The 18,581-nt window shown below is 41.7% G+C and overlaps 3 non-coding genes across 3 annotated transcripts; all 3 read right to left on the bottom strand.

The window, feature by feature from the left end:
• Positions 1-7,167: 7,167 nt before the first annotated feature.
• Positions 7,168-7,358, bottom strand: LOC116220882. The gene has a single exon (XR_004163921.1). It is a non-coding gene; the product is annotated as a U2 spliceosomal RNA (small nuclear RNA).
• A 3,230-nt stretch (positions 7,359-10,588) lies between these two features.
• LOC116220879 lies at positions 10,589-10,752 on the bottom strand. The gene has a single exon (XR_004163918.1). It is a non-coding gene; the product is annotated as a U1 spliceosomal RNA (small nuclear RNA).
• A 7,125-nt stretch (positions 10,753-17,877) lies between these two features.
• Positions 17,878-18,068, bottom strand: LOC116220881. The gene has a single exon (XR_004163920.1). It is a non-coding gene; the product is annotated as a U2 spliceosomal RNA (small nuclear RNA).
• Positions 18,069-18,581: the final 513 nt, after the last annotated feature.

Raw genomic sequence — 18,581 nt, 5'->3', positions numbered from 1 at the left:
AACGAAGGTTCCCACTTGGAGGGGCCTGCCTGGGGTTGCTGGACAACAAATGTAATGTAACTATTTAGACTTTATGATGTTGCAGTTTTCAATTACCAAAAGCAAACAAACGCATTTAGCCAAAGTGATTAAACAATCACTAACTAACTTTTCTGCTCCTCCTGTGTCATATACACTTAATTGCTCCTTGTCATTAATATACTTCCTTCATCAGCACACTTATGATATGGGTCACTGGAGTGTGCAACTGCCTTCTCACAGAACTCTGTGCCCTCTGTATTATGTCCCTCTGCTCATCATTGATTTGTTCTGGCCTGTTCTTTTGGGTGGGGGACTGACTGTACAGCTCCCACATTTCCTCGAAGGTGTGATTCTCAAACCCTCTCTGACCATAGATACACCTGTCAATGTTGGCCTTGAGGGTAATTGAGACTTGTGGGACGCTCTCTGTGAAGTCTGTGAGGTTGTCTTTCACCCACTGGTTCCCCACCTCTCCTTCCTATGTTGGGTTGTCACCTCTGATCTGTGCTTGTTAAGCATGCTGTAATTATATCAACTTAGTTCTGTATATCATGAGAAATATTTTCATGAGGATTTGGCATGACGGTGAAGTTGAGATAATAAACTACAAATTTATACAACTCTTTCCATTACCGTGTGTGTGTACTGTACCTTTGGTGTTCCCCATCATAGCATCATGCAGTACAAGGCCTGGGCTTCAGTTATGGGTCTGCAGAAAGGACTATACACCGCGCTGTTCAGAAAGAACATATTTAGCAATATTCCCCCAAAGCCCTACATGTTCCCACAATAGCAGCAGCAGTAGAAGTAGCCCTGGAACAGAGTAATACATCCCGCCTGCTGACACACACAGTACAGAGCCCATCTACAGTACATGGCATAGATGGGGCCATGACCCCAACATACACACGTATACACACCCCACTACAGATAATCTCATTCAACAGCTGTACATTAAGAGGTTGTCTCACAAGGTTATGAGCTTGTCACTTCAACAATGCATCCTGCCCTGATATCCAGTAATTATGAGACTGATCAGACTTTTCTTTGACATAAATTCGGTAAGAGCGTGAACGCAGTCCCCCACTCCCAGAAATCATGCAGTAGAATTTCCAAAATCTGTGCGAAAATACAGTGAAAGTTATGCGTTCTGATTGGTCTAAAGTCTACAGTGACTGTAGTGTAGACAGTTAGGCGTTCAGATTGGTCCAAAGTGACTGTAGACAGTTGAATGTTCAGATTGGTCCAAAGTGACTGTAGAGTTAGGTGTTCTGATTGGTCTAGAGTCTACAGTGACTGTATGAATGTATACAAGCACCAGATTCTATTTCGTTACTGCCACAAACATTTTAAAACATACATTTTTACTGTAGACAGTTAAACGTTAAAGTTTAGTAATGATTAGTAAGGAGTCTACAGTGAGAACCACTGGATACCACTCCCCTCGACACGATACAGTCTATCATTTTTTTTGCTTTAGCATATCGGTAGCAACATCTACGAGACAAGGGGGATGAGCCGTACCGTAGTGCAATTAGTCATGATTGCGAATGGTTTAGTGTCTACGGTCAAAAATTCAATATGACGTCAAAAAAGGTGTTGCATATCTTCTCGAGGGTGGTGGGTACTTTTTTTTTCAACGCAAGCATTACAGAAATTGAAAAACATTAAGTGGATCTATTTCAAAAGTGTGGGTCTTGCCCGTTTCTGATTTAAGTCAGTCAAGTTTATTGTGTCACTGCCTGAAATCATTAAAGATCACTGCTTATAACGCCGCCACCTCCGTTGTATCTGTATAAGCAAATGCTATGCAATTTGTAATGTATTCAAGTGTAACTGTACTGATTACAATAAATGTAATGTGTTTTTGAAAGCATACTTGTTTGTGAGTGCTTTGTCACTTTCTAAATGGACTCCCTTATCGCTGTTGAGAGGCTGATTTTAAAGGTAGTCTTATATTTCAGTTAATACTTCTATTGCTCCATGTGCAAAAGCACTGACCACTTTATTGAATGAAGTGCATGAAATGGGAACACCAAGAAAAAAACTACAACATCATCATCAACAACACAGCACTATTTAAAGACGATAAAGTATCATTGAACATGATCAAGAATTTTTAAAAGTCATGAAAAAGAAAACTATTTACAATATGTACAAGGCACAGTACAGGTCACTCCAAGCTGTCAACAGCAGAGGTGAATTGTTCGTAGCTGTCTTACACTCTGTTGTCCAGGCCTTTCGAAGGGGACATCATTTTCACTGGGCAGAAACTCTTTTTTTCTGTGTTTTTTATGTCCCTGGGTTGGCTGGCCACAGATTTTGCAGGCCGGGAGATTTTGGACCCGCAACAGTTTGGTCCCCACACCTGAGGGGTGGTCCTTGAGCTTACGCTTATAGTACGTAGATCTTGACCAGGACAAAGGACTGTCAGTGCTGTGCGATGTGGTGGAGGTACTAGCAGGCATTATGGGTAAAGTTGAAGACTGACTGGCAGGCATCGTGGGCCATGTGGAGGGGCCAGCTGTCTCAGGGGTAGCTGAAGATGGGGAGGGCACAGGTCTGGTGATGGTAGAGGTGGCGGGGGTTCTTCTCACCGGCAGTGGCAGTGAGAGTAGTGGTTGAGGGGTTCTTCTCATTGGCAGTGGCAGTAGTGGTTGAGGCTGGGTGAGCAGCTCCATTACACCAGCCCTTTCCTTTAATGCCTTTGTCCACGCCGTGCTGGGGATCTGAGCACGGTAGTCCTGCACATTGGTGGCCTCTGCCAGCAGGAAAGCGTGACGCAAGAGCCGTGCAGAGGGAAGCTCTCTTTGAGGAGGTGGAGCCTGGAAAGTGTGCCCTATTGCAGAGACGATCCCTCCGGGTCTACAGTCATGAGGAGTGTTGTGTATAGGTCCAAACATTGAAGATACTCCTCAACGTGATTCTCCTGTACCTGCCGCCACACCCACCCTTCGGTCCAGTCCCTCAGAAGGCGCACAACATTCTTGTCCACACCACGCCTGTAAGTAGTCACAATCAATATGCTGTTTTTTTTTTTTGTTTTTTTGATTGATCTTTAAAGTTTGTCATTATGTTCAGTTTACTCACTTGCTGGTGAGGATGGCAGGGAACTTGGCTTGATGAGCCTCGCTCTGTTGAGAAATAATGGCAGGATCCCACGCAAGCCAGCGACCCATTTTGCCTCCTTCTCCGCTCCTGCCTGCCTTTAAGCACGGTCCGCAGCACAGCACCTCAGTAAGCAGTGAATACCAGCTGGACACGTCACAGATGTGACGTACCTGAAGTACATATGGGGAGAGAATCAAAGCATTCAAAAAGAAAGAAAACAATTATTTTGGCATGTTTACATACATAGTAATACATATTCAACTGTAATGAAATAACTCTTAACACAAGTGAAGTGAGTTTATACCTGGGGATGGTAGCCAGACTTGTAGAGGTGTACGTTGCGTCCTGCACCCGAACACTTCTCACCTTGAGGACACTTCATGGAGTACTTCCACACCCCAAGAGGGCGCCACACAAAGGCGCGACTCCGAAAAAATAGCTAATAGCTGTGCTGTTGGCAGAGCACCACTCACGTAGCCAGGAGATTCTGGTGGGTAAAACCACATACGGTCTGATTTCATTTCTTGAGCTGACCAGTGATGTCCTTGTACGTATGTACTGGGGTGAACAGCCCTCTGTCTACGTCCTCTTTGAGCCAGGATACGTCCACAGATGGGATGCCATTGGGGTCTTCCCACAGACGCACCCAACCCTCTAGCTCCACCTGGAACACACATATAAACGCATAACGACAGTTGGTTATTATTGTGTACAAAGTAATGCTAAAACATAAAACCAATTTACAGAAAAACATTGTTCTCATTTACACTGCTTGTAAATCATGTGAGGATCACTTACAGGGGAATCAGTCTGAGGTGACTCCATGGGATAGTCATGACCCCGGGATGTGGACGGGGAGTCAGGCTGCTTGTGGCGGACAGTGGTGACCTCAGGCTGCCTGGGCCACACAGCGGTGGCCTCTGACTGCATGGGCTGGACAGCAGTGGCCTCGGGCTGCTTGTTCTTGTGCTTGTGCTTGTGGCAGACAGCGGTGGCCTCGGGCTGCGTAGGCTGGACAGTGGTGGCCTCGGGCTGCGTGTGGCGGACAGCGTTGGCCTCGGGCTGCGTGGGCCGGAAAGCGGTGGCCTCGGGCTACGTGGGGTGGACAGCGATGGCCTCGTGCTGCTTGTGCTTTGACAAGTGCTTGGACTTGTGCCTGTGCTTGGGGTGGACAGCGATGGCCTCGGGCTGCGTGGACTCATCTCTGGGCTGGGACTTCAGAGACTGACTGCTGGACTGCTTGACCAAGTCTGAGAATTTACCAAAATAAGTAAGTTTGTATTTTTAATTAATTAAAAAAAAAAGTTTGATGCTTTGAATCTCACTTACCTTCCACAGACTGGCTTGCAGCTAACAGTTCGGTCTCATCACCTGGCCATGACAGGTCACACTTGGGGGTGCTTGCCTGGGGTTGGGGTTGCTGGACAACAAATGTAATGTAATTATCTAGATTTTGTAACATACCAGTTTTGAATTACCAAAGGCAAACAAACACATTAAACAATCACTAATTTCAACAATGTTCATTTACTGTGTTATTCTGCTCTGATAATCCTGTTTCATATACACTTACTTGCTCCTTGTCATTAATATACTTCCTGAACCGCTTCATCTGCACACTTGTGATGTGGGTCACTGGCGTGTGCAACCACCTCCTCACAGAACTGTGTGCCCTCTGTATAATCTCCCTCTGCTCAGTACTGTATTGCTCTGGCCTGTTCTTCTGGCTGAGGTACTGGCTGTACAGCTCCCACATTTCCCCAAAGGTGTTGTTTTCAAAGCCCCTCTGACCGTAAATACAGCGGTCAACATTGACCTCGAGGACAATTGAGATTGGTGGGAAGCTGTGTGCGTACTCTGTGAGGGAATCCTTCACCCACTGGTTCCCTATCTCTCCCTTCCTTTGTGGGTTGGTAATTTCACCCCTGTGCTTGTCTAGTAGGCTGCAATCACATACATCAACTTAGTACTGTCCTCACTTGATATCACTGCAATCAAAGACACTTTGCAAACATGAATAACAAACAGGCATAATTTTGCACAAACGGTTATGCAGATCATTTATTTTAAGCATGCCATCAAAATGGTACTTTAAAATGCTTAGCCTAAAATGGTATGACACATATTATACTTACTACTTCATGTAGCCCACATCATTTTCCACAAGCCAGTGGAATGGTGCATTAATGTACTGGCCAAATGGCACCACCAGCTTTCCCAGGCACAGTTGACGCGATGCTGTGGGGATGCCCTCTGCTTGAAGGAGCATCTCAGCGTGTGCCAGAGCAGTGGCCTGGCTCAGCAGCTCCTGCGGAGGCTTGGGGAACACCGTCCTCTTCTCCCGATAGTGACGGGACTCTTTTTGTCGCCACCAGTGCAGCCTGTTGGCAATTTTCAGGGGCATCTGGGTTGACGACGCGGATAACTGGGCTTGCCATCTTCAACACTGCAAAACACTAATACAGTAACGCCTCAACAACATTATTATTGCTGTAATAATAAACAAATTACTTATATAATAATGAACGCTAACATGACCACAGAGTGAGAGGTAATTCAGAAGTAATTCGGGTCACACTGCAAAACATTAAAATAGCCTACAGTAACGCCCCAACAACATTATTATTGCTGTAATATTAAACAAATGACTAATATAATAATGAACGCTAACATGACCACAGAGTGGTGGACATGAGGCAGGCAGGGGATGCAAAGCAGATATGGAATACTTTACTCCGAATGATGTTTCATGTACATGACTGTAGAACAGGATGGTTTAGTAATATACTGCTTAATTGTGTACAATGCAGCCTTTCTTAGTTGGCTGAGTGCATCTTTTGTTTTAAGGATCCTCCTTTGATACCGTGGTGAATAAATATAATGGGGGCACTGAAGACTCTGGACCAATCAGAACACGTAACTATCTAGTCACTTTTGGGCTACTGTAGACTACTTATGTGAATGGGGGTGAGACGTGCCATAGTGTATTTCATCTTGGTCAAGTCTACAGTCAGAAAATCGATAATTTGACGTTTAATTTGTTGTTCCGTCTTTCATAGGTGGTGTTTGCTTATTATTCAACACAAATACTGCCAAAAGTGCATTATCTGGATGTGTGATCTTGCCCATTTCTGACTAAAAATCAACCAGTTTATTGTGATCATTCTTGAAGCCATTAAAGAGCACCGCCTATAAGAATACAATCTCTGTTGCATTTGTTTAAACAAATACTATACAATTGATGTCTTGAAGTGTAACTGTACTGATAACAATACATTCAATATTAAAAGCATAGCTACTTGTTAGAGAATGCCGTCCTTCTGTGACTGGACCAATCTGAATGCCTAACTCTCTACAAAGTGACTTTAGACAGTTACGCATTCTGATTGGTAGAGTCTACAGCGACTGTATGCATTTATACAAGCCCAACATTCTATTTCGTTACTACCAAACATTTTAAAACCAAGTTTTTTACTGTAGAGTTATCTAAGCGTTCTGATTAGTATAGAGTCTACAGTGAGAACCACTGGATACCACTCCCCTCGTCTTACCTGACGCAAGTGACACGATGTAGTCTTATTTTTTTGCTTTAGCATATCGGTAGCAATATCTTTATTTTTACGAGACAAGACAACAGTTCGTTACAAAAGACTGGTAACTAGCAGTCTAACTCACCAAACCGTTTGTCTAAAATGCCCAAACAAAAAATTAGCTTCCGGTCGACTCCTATAGTCTATTATTGTTAATCATATGTATCCATTTGATTTTTGAAAATAGACAACTGTACAGACGAATGTTTTTGAACACTCTTCGGTGCAGTTACTGGCTACTGTCACAGGTTTGGTAAAACTCAGGAGTCCTCTTAAACTTCCGACTCTCACTCCCGCTTCAATCCATAAACCTTAGTTTCCTCGCTTACATTATGAAATACTTCACCACTTGAAATACTTTTGAAAACTACATCGACTACCTTATCCCATTTACGCCCATTAGCGCGACTTCATAATTGTCATTCACAAATACGTTCTTCCCGGTGGGAAGTGCACCGTTCCTGGAGGTACTGCAATACCAGGTCGATGCGTGGAGTGGACGGAGCAAGCCCCTATTCCATCTCCCAGTTCCAAAAATCAATTTAATATATGGTCCCCGGGTAGGGGACGTATCAGATATTAAACTGATAAGAACAGATACTACACTTGATCTTAGCCAAAAGGCCGAGAAGCGATGCCGGTCAGAACGATACGTGAAGGACTGCATTCTCCGTCGTAATCTTCACGATTAGGGTCTTCAAGAAAACGTTTTAATTTGTATTAGCGAGGATACCCGATTTGTTATTTTTGCATTCCATTACATGTAGCATTTGAAAGTCCCTAGGTCACTACGTTTTTTCCCTTTAAATAACATACTTTTGAGACGTTACACGGGGCATTACCTTAACCAATCAGGTACGAGTATATAAAGAGAAGTTTATGTGAATCCGATCTCATTGAAAGTTCCTATAGTCTAAGAATGTAAGTGTATCGATCACAAACATTACATCGTGGTCTCTGGAAAGGGCTATGCTTTCAGATTAAATGTTTAATTTGAGTTATAATACTACTCCCCCACCCAGCGGAGAAAAGTGGTATTACAGCACAATTGATACTCGCAGGCCAAGAAATCGAACAGGCGGATGAGCTTCCCTTAACTTTGGCACCTAAAGTCGTTTCCCCTTTCAAGCTCGTCCCAAGCCTCTGGAATACAGTAGTACAGGGGGTGTGGCGCGAATTGTTCCCGTGTTTAGAATACCTTAACTTTTAACATTAGCCCCACATCTGCCTCTTTTGCGACTGTCCCACGGCAGATGTAAAGCGCCAGGATTGCTCCATGACTGATCTGTATTTTCATTCTTTCCTTACGCAATAAATGCAGCAAGACCCAGAGCATGTTGTGGCGTCAGTTCATTTAAACACAACACAACGGAGAGGGAAAGCAAAGTCCCGTTCGATATGCATGCATCTGGTGGCGGGTAGAATCCATGATCTGTCGCCCAACTTCAATTCCGCACTTGTAGAAAAAAGATTAAATTGTCCCTATTAAGGAAACATAGTGCTGCTGCCTTATACCCAAAACTTTAGACCCCCAAGGCCAAACATCATCTCCAACAGCACAAAAGTCTTACACTCTTCCTCACCATGCAGTAAGAAGCCAAAGTACAGCAAATAACCACACACACAAACAGTACACAGCAAATATTACTGCACATTACTATAACTAAGCAGGAGACAGCACCAGTGAAAAAAGGTTTGCAATGAACCAGTACAGTGATTGGTCTATAAAGGCTTTGACAGCAAAAACTAAGTATCACACCTTTAAAGTCTGAAAAATAAATGCCATTCTGCTACGGCTGCTCAATGTTTGCAAAAATCATAAATCACAATTATTTTGGTCAATACTGAAATCACAATTTGACATTCAGCGTTTCCTCTACGATTTTTCTTCAGCAGCTGTGTGTTCTGCAGGCAGACATGAGCCAGTGGCACTGGACCCTCAATGCTTTTATTTAACAAAGCTTTATTTTTTTTACTTTATTAGTAGCATCAATGGATATCATGTTCATATTATTTAATTTAGTAACCTATATTTTGTCTTCTTTTCAAGTGTTATTTAAAATCAGCGTAAGTCAATTTGTGTAGCGACTTTTGTTCATATTCAGTTGAAAAGATAATGATGTAGGCCTACACTGATTAATGGTGCACTACCACTTTAAGAAAAAAATCGACTGGTTTAGGTTATACATTATGTTTACATGTGGGGATGTGGCATGAACTTGATACTGTAAAGTCCATCGTTTTTGCATCCGCCCAACTGTTTATGCAACTGCTTTTATTTGCTTCAAGTGAGTGAAACCAAACAGACATCAGATACAAACTATGCTGCAAGGAAATTAGCTATTTGAAAATTTGTATGTATACAGGACATGAAAACAAAACTGTATGGATATGACAAGGACAGACAATGCGGCAATATAACAAATATTGCGGCATTTCACATCACAATAACATTTTAGTTGGTGCACTCCAGCTCACACCACAACACACTGAATATACTGCTATTCATGGGTTCCATGTGACGTCACCGTGCTTTAGCGCCTGCCATGTTTGTGTCCGACACGGTCACAGCGCACATAGCTGTGCGTCGGTCACAACCCACAACTACCAGAGAAGACGGAGATATGTTGTGCTGTTGGCTGTAACAACAGTCGTCAAAGAAACCCCGATCTACAATTGTATTCTTTCCCAAAGGGTTAGATATCCTCAAGTCATACTGGAACCAGCTCCACTGGTATTTTAACATGTAGGTAAGATCTTATGCCTTGATATGGAACATAAGGCAGTCAGACATATTAAAAAAAAAAACATACATTCACATATTAATAATGAAATGAATTGCTTTACTGTTTCTCAGCATTAGGCCATCTACAGAACGGCCAAGTATAATAGATAATAACATGAGTGGGTTATACTACACAATGCAATAAAGAAACAGTTCTTATTACATCTCTTTAATAATTAAAACATAAATGCCATAAATAATTTGCTAGGTTAACTAAGATCGAATTTACAGTTATATAGATTCAATAGTAGCATAAGAAGAACTGTAGCATTTTTCCCTTCATACAGTGGCAGTTCTCTGATCATGTAGTGCAGAAAAAGGGAATGATAAAGCAGTACAAGTGACAAATGTCACCTCTGTATCAACTTTCTCCTGATGCTAGCGCGAGTCCAGAGGTCTCTAACACTCTTTGTAATGGTGGAGCCGAAAGGCAAACGGAGGTTTCTGGACGGTTTTATTTTATTAGCTCCCTTTGACAGCAAAAATGCTTACAATACAAAACACTTACAAAACACTGGTTAACTTCAGCAGTGTCACCCAAATCGGGCACAAATATGGCGGCAGGCTTTTTGGAAGTGACGTCTTTGGAACCCATGAATAGTTAAGGAGAAGTAGGCAAACAATCCCTTTTTAAATGACTACATTTCTGTCATCCAGAGACATGATACCATGAAGTCCATGACAACATCACTGAGCTATTACTGAGTTATTACTACGAGATTCAAAAGATTTAAGGGGCTACTTCATTCGTCTGTATACACTTCTAATACATGATGTTATGGCTTGTTACAAAACATCAGGCTAATTTTGTTAATGATTGGCCTAGCCTCCATTTATTCACCACGGCATCAGAGGAGGATCCTCAAAACATAAGATGGAGGTCCAGTACTCAGCCAACTAAGAAAAGCTGCATTGTACACAATTAAGCATTATATTACAAAACAATCCTGTTCTACAATCACATAGAAGAAACATTCAGAGCAAACTATTCCATATCCACATTGCATCCCCTGCTTGCCACATTACCACCCATAGTTCACCCAGTACACCAGTCACACATCATTACTATTTAACACAATATCAGGGGATAGCGCGAACGCAGTCCCCAACTACCAGAAATTATGCAGTCGAGATTCCCACATTTGGGGAATTCGCATAGGTCAGCACAGCCGGAGTGCAATGGCTGAGCCTCGCCATGGGTGAACCACCTTCTTGATCATGGTATCTCCCCTGCCAGGTAAGTATGAGTTGCTACTGGCAAGTGTGGGTACTAGACTAACTGCCGTACATTTCACACAGATGGTAGTACTATGATTATGCTTACAATTAAACACTTCAACCAGTAATACATTCACAGGCACTTAACCGGTGTTAACTGTACCATACATAAATAATCTTGTGCTTGAAATAAGATATAAAACAAACAACAAATTATATAAGTGTACCATGATGTACTAGCCGCCATTACCTAGGCTATGCACAAAGCAACCCATGTGATCATCTCAGCTAAAATAGTAACAAGGAGTCTATGGCCCAGAACTATAAAGTAGGTATCCATATCTATACAACTAAAAGCATCAGACTACCAGCTTGTGTTATATCAGTACATGTATTCCACCATTGTTCTGTTTTAAACGTCGTCAGGATCAGATAGCTGTCAAGCTAGCAGCTGCATAGCCTATTGTTTACATTCAGACATACAGCAATCCAGATGAGCCAGTAAAAGGATGCGACTTTTCTCAGGATCATCTGACTGCACACGTTTAAGTTGTGTAATGAGTGAATAAACACATTCATTTTTGCATGTAGAAAGATACTTTGGTATTTCTAAATATATACATTAAGAAATATTTCTATATTTATGTCTAATTTACTACAACCGGAAATGCCTCGTAAACCTTCCAATGAACCCTGGCATCCCATTCCAAACTATTTTTCCAGTCTGTGACCGTGAAGGAGTGCACACAAGTATATGCAAATTTGACCGTTTAGACAATTTACTACTTAATTTAATTTCACACAAAATGCAGTAGAGGTTTTTACAAGAAATATCCTGACGAGGCTTTTTTGCGTCATTATTCTATACCCTCAATACTTTGGAAAGACGAATTCAATCAATATTTCATCAGAGATCACCCGAATGAGACACTGAAATGACCAGTTATGTCCAGTAGTACTATACATTTGAAATACATTTCAATATTTCACAGATGAATACAAATACCGTCATAGTTAATGAATCACAAATTAACAAGTGGCTAATATGTCTACATGTTAAAAGTTACTCTTCTCCACCCAGTTACGGAAAGATGTATTTTCATGAGACAGAGCCACAGTAGGGATATTAGAAGGCCACGGTACCGTTTCTGAATTCGCCCACGATGTGGCAGAATGTGGGCTTAAATAGGCAGGCTAACTGGATTTTTAAAATGGAAGGTTTCAAGGCTATACGGTCAGTTACCTTATCTGTAACATTTCAGATAACCTCCAGTCCTATAACCTCATGGTTAATCTGCCCACACTTTTCAAGGGCAGGCCTACCCACATAAGCTTAAACAAACGGTCTATCAACGGTCATTAAAAAGTACCAGTTTTACAGATAGATACAACCAAGCACAGCACTTAAACACACATTAATTGTCAAATCAACTTGTCATAGAATCTGGTGGTATACATCACTAACGCAACATTCTCCTGGCCATTTTTATGTCACATTTTGTAACTTAAAACTAAACAGTAAATGAAAGACTGACAAAAGTAGTTTACAACTAAATGAACGGACCTTTTGCTAGCAGCTGATCATAACGCTGGCTTATAGGCTAACATTACCTTTGCCAGTCTCTAATGGGCATACTTTAAACTGCTTCCATGACCGCATGAACCAGATATACTAAAGCAGAGGTCTTCAACCGGGGGTCCGCGGCCCCCCTGGGGGTACTGCAGGGGGTCCGCCAAATTATTTCATCTGAAGCATTTTTTCCCTCTTCCAAAAATTAAAAAACGTCCAATAGGCTACATAAACATAAACAGAACGTATAAATTGCTTTCTATTCGTTAAAAATAATACATAAGCTACCCATGAGTCTTCACGCGATCATTTGATCACCATGGCAACATATGCACTTTTAGCCAAAGACATATATACAGCTAGCTTTAAAAGCCTCTTATCAAGTTGCATTACGTGTCGCTCAGACCAAACAGACATACATAATTGCGGAAAGTTTAATATTGCCAGCAGCTAGTGACATGTGCAAAACAATGTTTGGGAAGGATGAGTACGTAAAAAAACTGAAAAGCATCCCAATGCTATTGATGAATTGGCAGCTGATGTGAGGGCACTACTAGTCACAAAACTCCCAAAGGCAGATTATTTTGCACTACAATTAGTTGAATCCACCGATGTGTCAAACGACGCTCAGCTTTGAGCTTTTTTGTGATTTGTCGACCAAAATGAGCTGCAGGAGAAATTTCTATTCTGTAAGCAGCTGCCTGGACGTAAAACAAGCTCAGAGATTTTCAAAGTGATCGACAATTTTTTCCGTGAACATGATATACCCTGGCCAAAATCGCGTCGCAATGTGCACAGACAGTGCAAGAGCCATGTATGACGCACTGCATGCTTCATAGGGAGAATGTTGTTGCCAAAGACATGAATGATGAATTCTCAAACGTCAGATCTTTCACTAGGTATGAGATATTTCATCCATACTTAAGCTTCTCAAGCTACTCAATTCTTTGTCCCTCCCTAATTGAATACAGAGTGTTGGCTAACTGTAAGGGAGAAAAAAATGTCAATAATAAACAGAATAAATTGAAACGAGTTGTGTGTCACACAGATGATTTGCAATTATGTTCAAATATGTGTAGGGGAGTGTGTGTGTGTGTGTGTGTGTGTGTGTGACTGACACTTAGTTCCAAATAAAATATATGAATATCAGGCCCAAATTTGGGGTGGCGGCCCCTGCTCAGTGTCTCTCTCAGCCAAGGGGTCCTTGGGCTGAAAAAGGTTGAAGACCCCTGTACTAAAGTCAATTCATATGAGTTGGCAACCCATTTACATCAAATATGCATAATGAAAACTACTACACCTACTTTAACGCTCCCGTCTCTGCAGACTGAATGTCGAGGACTAAATTCGCAACATATGGCCTATAAACACACTATCCGAAGATAATAAAAGTCGACAACGTTATATCGACGTTAAAAAAACAATTGCCAATTAATTTAAGAAATATATATTTACGGTGATACACTAAGATAGCTAAATGTGCAACCGAGGCAGAAATCATGTCGGGCACCATACTAGCTTGGCTACCTGTTCATAGCGATAGTTCAACATGGCCTACACCCCAGTCAAAACCACCAAAACGCAATGAAACTCAATATTATTAAATAACTAACTACCAACTGTCAATTTAAACACTTGTCAATGGATTAAAGAAAACCGTTTAGTATCTAATGTCGCAATAAAAAGCTAAACACAAAGCTAGTTCTACAAAAAACGTAAAATTCGGTAAAATTCCTCGCAATGGAAGAACACATGACCGACATGGATGCAGATCACATGAAGCGCCACGTGCACTAACTAGCCACACTGACCGTCATACAACGATGCTTCAACTGTCTTCACTTTTATTTATTTAGACGAATAGTTGAAGTTAGAATTTCCCACATTGAGATTTCATCCCGTTGAAAAAAATGAGGCTGCACCAAACTTCTTATAAAGTTTGAGGATTGAGGCCGTAACCAAAAGACCAGTATGGTCTGCTCAGGCCCCACTGAGAACAGCTTTATATATTCACATAATATTATTCCTTAAAATATTCCTGAAGAAAAATAGACCTGAAAACTATTCTCGCCATACCCAATAACCCAAGGTCAACATTATCATGTAACGACACTACGTTAATGCATAGCCTTTTGAGAGTTCCCCAATCGGCTACCACAGAAATAAAGCGCCATGCACCTTTCCTTGTTAGAAGCCTAACTAAATGTTAGCATTTTCAGTGCCCTACCTCTGAGGATGGAAATTGTAGAACTTGCCTTCCAGGAGAGATGGGAGAAAGAAGCCGTCATCTTTGGTTTTCACTTCCATTCCAGCGATTGCTGAGAAACGTATTCTATGCCTGCTTGTTGGACCCCAGTTTCAAACAGCGTACATCTTTGGCCTTGGTATGCCTTAAACAGCATGTAATGTCCCGCTCGAAACCAAATGTTTCGAAAACAAAGTAGATTAGCCAAAATAACGACGAGCAACAGTGCACACATACCACTATTACTGCTACAGTCTGAAATCTATCAATTGATTTGGTTTTCTGACAGCATACTATATAACTGCAAGCAAACGTGCAAACGCACGGGTAGTTACTCCGGTGCTCTCCAAAGTAGCCAAAATAGAAATCTTGTATCAAAACACCGGCAACCTGAGCGGCGCTCCATTTCATGTTTTGAACACTATTGGTTTGCCAATTAATGTCACTCAACGATTAAACGACGACCAATCTTGGTGATAACAGTCAATCACTAGTCAATCCACTACCGAGAATTCTAAAGAATGGGTCAACCAGAAAGCCATTCTCTACCAAGAATGACCGAATCAGACACATGCCCACCACTAAGATACTTGTCTCCAATTGCCAAAGCAACAACAGCGGCAGATGAAGTCTTCAGGTAATTCACTTCAGTATTGCTGTGCTACTACATACGATTAATACTCTGTCATGCCGTTATCCTGCAGTTTGTGAGCCTTCTCGACTTTTAAGAGCTTGATTCAAATAAATAGTTATAATAATACAAAAACACTGGATTCATTTAAATGTATATAGTTTTATATGACTGTATATCTATGTATGTATTCTAATTTTACACCCCAGCTGTTTCAGCTGCCCCTTGGCTGTGGCTTTATTAATTAAGGGGTGGAATTCTGGTGGCAGCAAAGATTTTGGAAGCAAAATGGACAAGTTCATTTTTTTTTATTTTTTATCTGCTTGTAACATATGATAATACACTGTTTCTAACATGTGATAGACTGCATGGTGATGTGCAAATTGTATTAACCATTAATTGTATGTAACCAATATATAACCCACATCACCATTTCATAACATTACCTCCAAGAATAGGATTTAGATTTTAGAAGATGCACTAAAAACAAAACCTTGGCCACTGTGCCATGCAGATGTCATCCGTCACATCACCAGGACTGAGGCTGTGCCCTGCAGCAGATCCAACGTTTTTGAAAGAAAGATTTAGTGACCATCTAATATTCTGTATCCTGCTGACTTTGGCCTTTGCATAAATGTATTGCTATTTCCTATGTTTGTCATGTTTAGGCAAGGTCTCTAACGTATTCTGAATAATCTCCACGTTATTCACAGGAGTGTGTGCTGTTGCTGCAAGGTAGAGCCATTGCAGAGCCATTGTCCGTTTCTTTCAAACGGCCATCTCCATAGGGTACCGGTGACTTTGTGAGGTGTGAGACTTCTTAATGCATGGAAATGACAGGCACCATTAAAGCCGTTATCCAACCAAAGGTGTGTAGTCTGTCCGTCCACCCACAAACCACAAAACCACATGCGGTCTGATTTAATCACCTGTCGCCTCTTGAGCAGACCAGTGATGCCCTCTTTCTGTGTCCTCCAGTGATGTCCTTGTACGTATGTACTGGGGTGCAGCCCTCTTTCTATGTCCTCTTTGAGCCAGGATACTTCCACAGATGGGATGCCATTGGGGTTTTCCCACAGACGCACCCAACCCTCTATCTCCACCTGGAACACACACATTATTGTGTACAAAGTAATGTTAAAACATAACACCAATTTACACTAAAACTATCTCATTTACATTGTTTGCTTACAGAAAAACAAATTGTGCTCAATTATACTGTGAGCATATCATGTGAAGATCACTTACAGGGCAGTCAGTCTGATGTGATTCCATGGGATAACCATGACCCTGGGATGTGGACGGGGACTCTGTGGGCTGGCTAGTAGATATGTACTGCTTGGACCGGACAGCTGCCTCAGGCTGCCTGACCAAGTCTAAGAATTTACCAAAGAAAGTCGTTTTGTATTTTGAATCAATAAAAAAAAAGTTATTGCCTATTAACTCTGTCTCTCACTTACCTTCCACAGACAGTGCAGTCTCATCACCTGGCCATGACGAAGGGTCACACTTGGGGGTGCTTGCCTGGGGTTGCTGGACAACGAATGTAATGTAACTATCTAGATTTTATGATGTGGCAGTTTTTAATTACCAAAAGCAAATAAAAATTCAACAATCACTAATTTAAACAATGTTCATTTACTGTGCTATTCTGCTCCTCCTGTTTCACTTGCTCCTTGTCATTAATATACTTCCTGAACCTCTTCATCTGCACACTTATGATCTGAGTCACTGGCGTGTGCAACCACCTCCTCACAGAACCGTGTGTCTTCTGTAATGTGTCCCTCTGTTCATCACCGAATTGCTCTGGCCTGTTCTTTTGGGTGGGGGACTGACTGTACAGCTCCCCCATTTCCTGAAAGGTGTGATTCTCAAACCATCTCTGACTGCAGACACTTATCAACGCTGGCCTCAAGAAGAATGAAGACTAGTGGGATGCTCTCTGCGTAGTCTGTGAGGTTGTCTTTCCCCCACGGGTTCCCCATCTCTCCCTTCCTATGCAAGTTTGTTTCCTCTGATCTGTGCTCGTCTAGTATGCTAGAATCATATACATCAACGTAGTACTGTAATCATTAATATCAATGCAACATTGCAAACATGAATAACAATGTGCAAACACTGATAAAGGCCATAGTTTTGTGCAATCAGATATACAGGTAATTTATTTTAAGCATGCCATCATAATAGTATTTAAAAGGCTTAGCTTAAAATGGAATGAAATATAAGGCTTTAGCATATCGGAAGCAACATCTTTATTTTAAGAGACGAGACAACAGTTCGTTACTTGAGTCATCAAACGGTTTGCCTAAAATGCCAACACTAAAAACTACAAGTTTCCGGTCGACTCCCATAATCTATTACAGATACTCGTTTCCGTTTAAGTTTTGTAAATAGACAACGGTACAGAGACGAATATTTTTTTGAACACTCCACCTCAATCCGCTCTGTGCAGCCACTGGCTACTGTCAGCAGTTTGGTAACACCTGGTAATCGACAGTGTTCGGTTCTACGCTCTTAAACTTCCGACTCTCACTCCCGCGTCAATCCATAAACCGCAATCTTCTTCGCTTACATTAAGAATTACTTAAACGAAGTGACGTCTCTGCTTATTTCTAGCAACTCCGAATATTACATCCACTACCTTATCCCACGGACGCCCATTAGAGTAACTTCATAATAGTCATTCACAAATACGTTCTTCCCGGTGGGAAGTGCACCGTTCCTGGAGGTACTGCAATACCAGGTCGATGCGTGGAGTGGACGGAGCAAGCCCCTATTCCATCTCCCAGTTCCAAAAATCAATTTAATATATGGTCCCCGGGTAGGGGACGTATCAGATATTAAACTGATAAGAACAGATACTACACTTGATCTTAGCCAAAAGGCCGAGAAGCGATGCCGGTCAGAATGATACGTGAAGGACTGCATTCTCCGTCATAATCTTCACGATTAGGGTCATCAAGAAAACATTCTTACTTTTCTTAGCGGGCATGTTCGAAGATTAGTTATTTTCGCATCCCATTACATTTAGCATTTGAAAGTCTCTAGATCGCTACGTTTCATCCAACGCTTTTGATTAGACTTTACACGAAGCGTGCCCTCAACCAATCAGGTACGAGTATAAAGAATAGTTAACGTGAATCCGATCTCATGGAAAGTTCTTATAATGTCTATGAATGTAAGTGTATTGATCACAAATATGACATCGTGGGCTCTGGAGAGGGCTTTGCTTTCAGATTTAATGTTTAATTTGAGTTATAATACGACTCCCCCACCCAGCGGAGAAAAGTGGTATTACAGCATAACTGATACTCACGGCACACTTATACCCAAAACTTTAGACTCCAAAGGCCAAACATTCTCTCCAACAGCGCTGAAGTCTGACTACGTTCCTCGCCATGCAGTAAGAA

Source organism: Clupea harengus, chromosome 6 (assembly GCF_900700415.2).
Source record: "Clupea harengus chromosome 6, Ch_v2.0.2, whole genome shotgun sequence".
In the NCBI taxonomy this organism is placed as follows: domain Eukaryota; kingdom Metazoa; phylum Chordata; class Actinopteri; order Clupeiformes; family Clupeidae; genus Clupea; species Clupea harengus.
The sequence above is the reverse complement of the archived record's forward strand: the minus strand, read 5'-3'. Positions and strand labels throughout refer to the sequence as shown.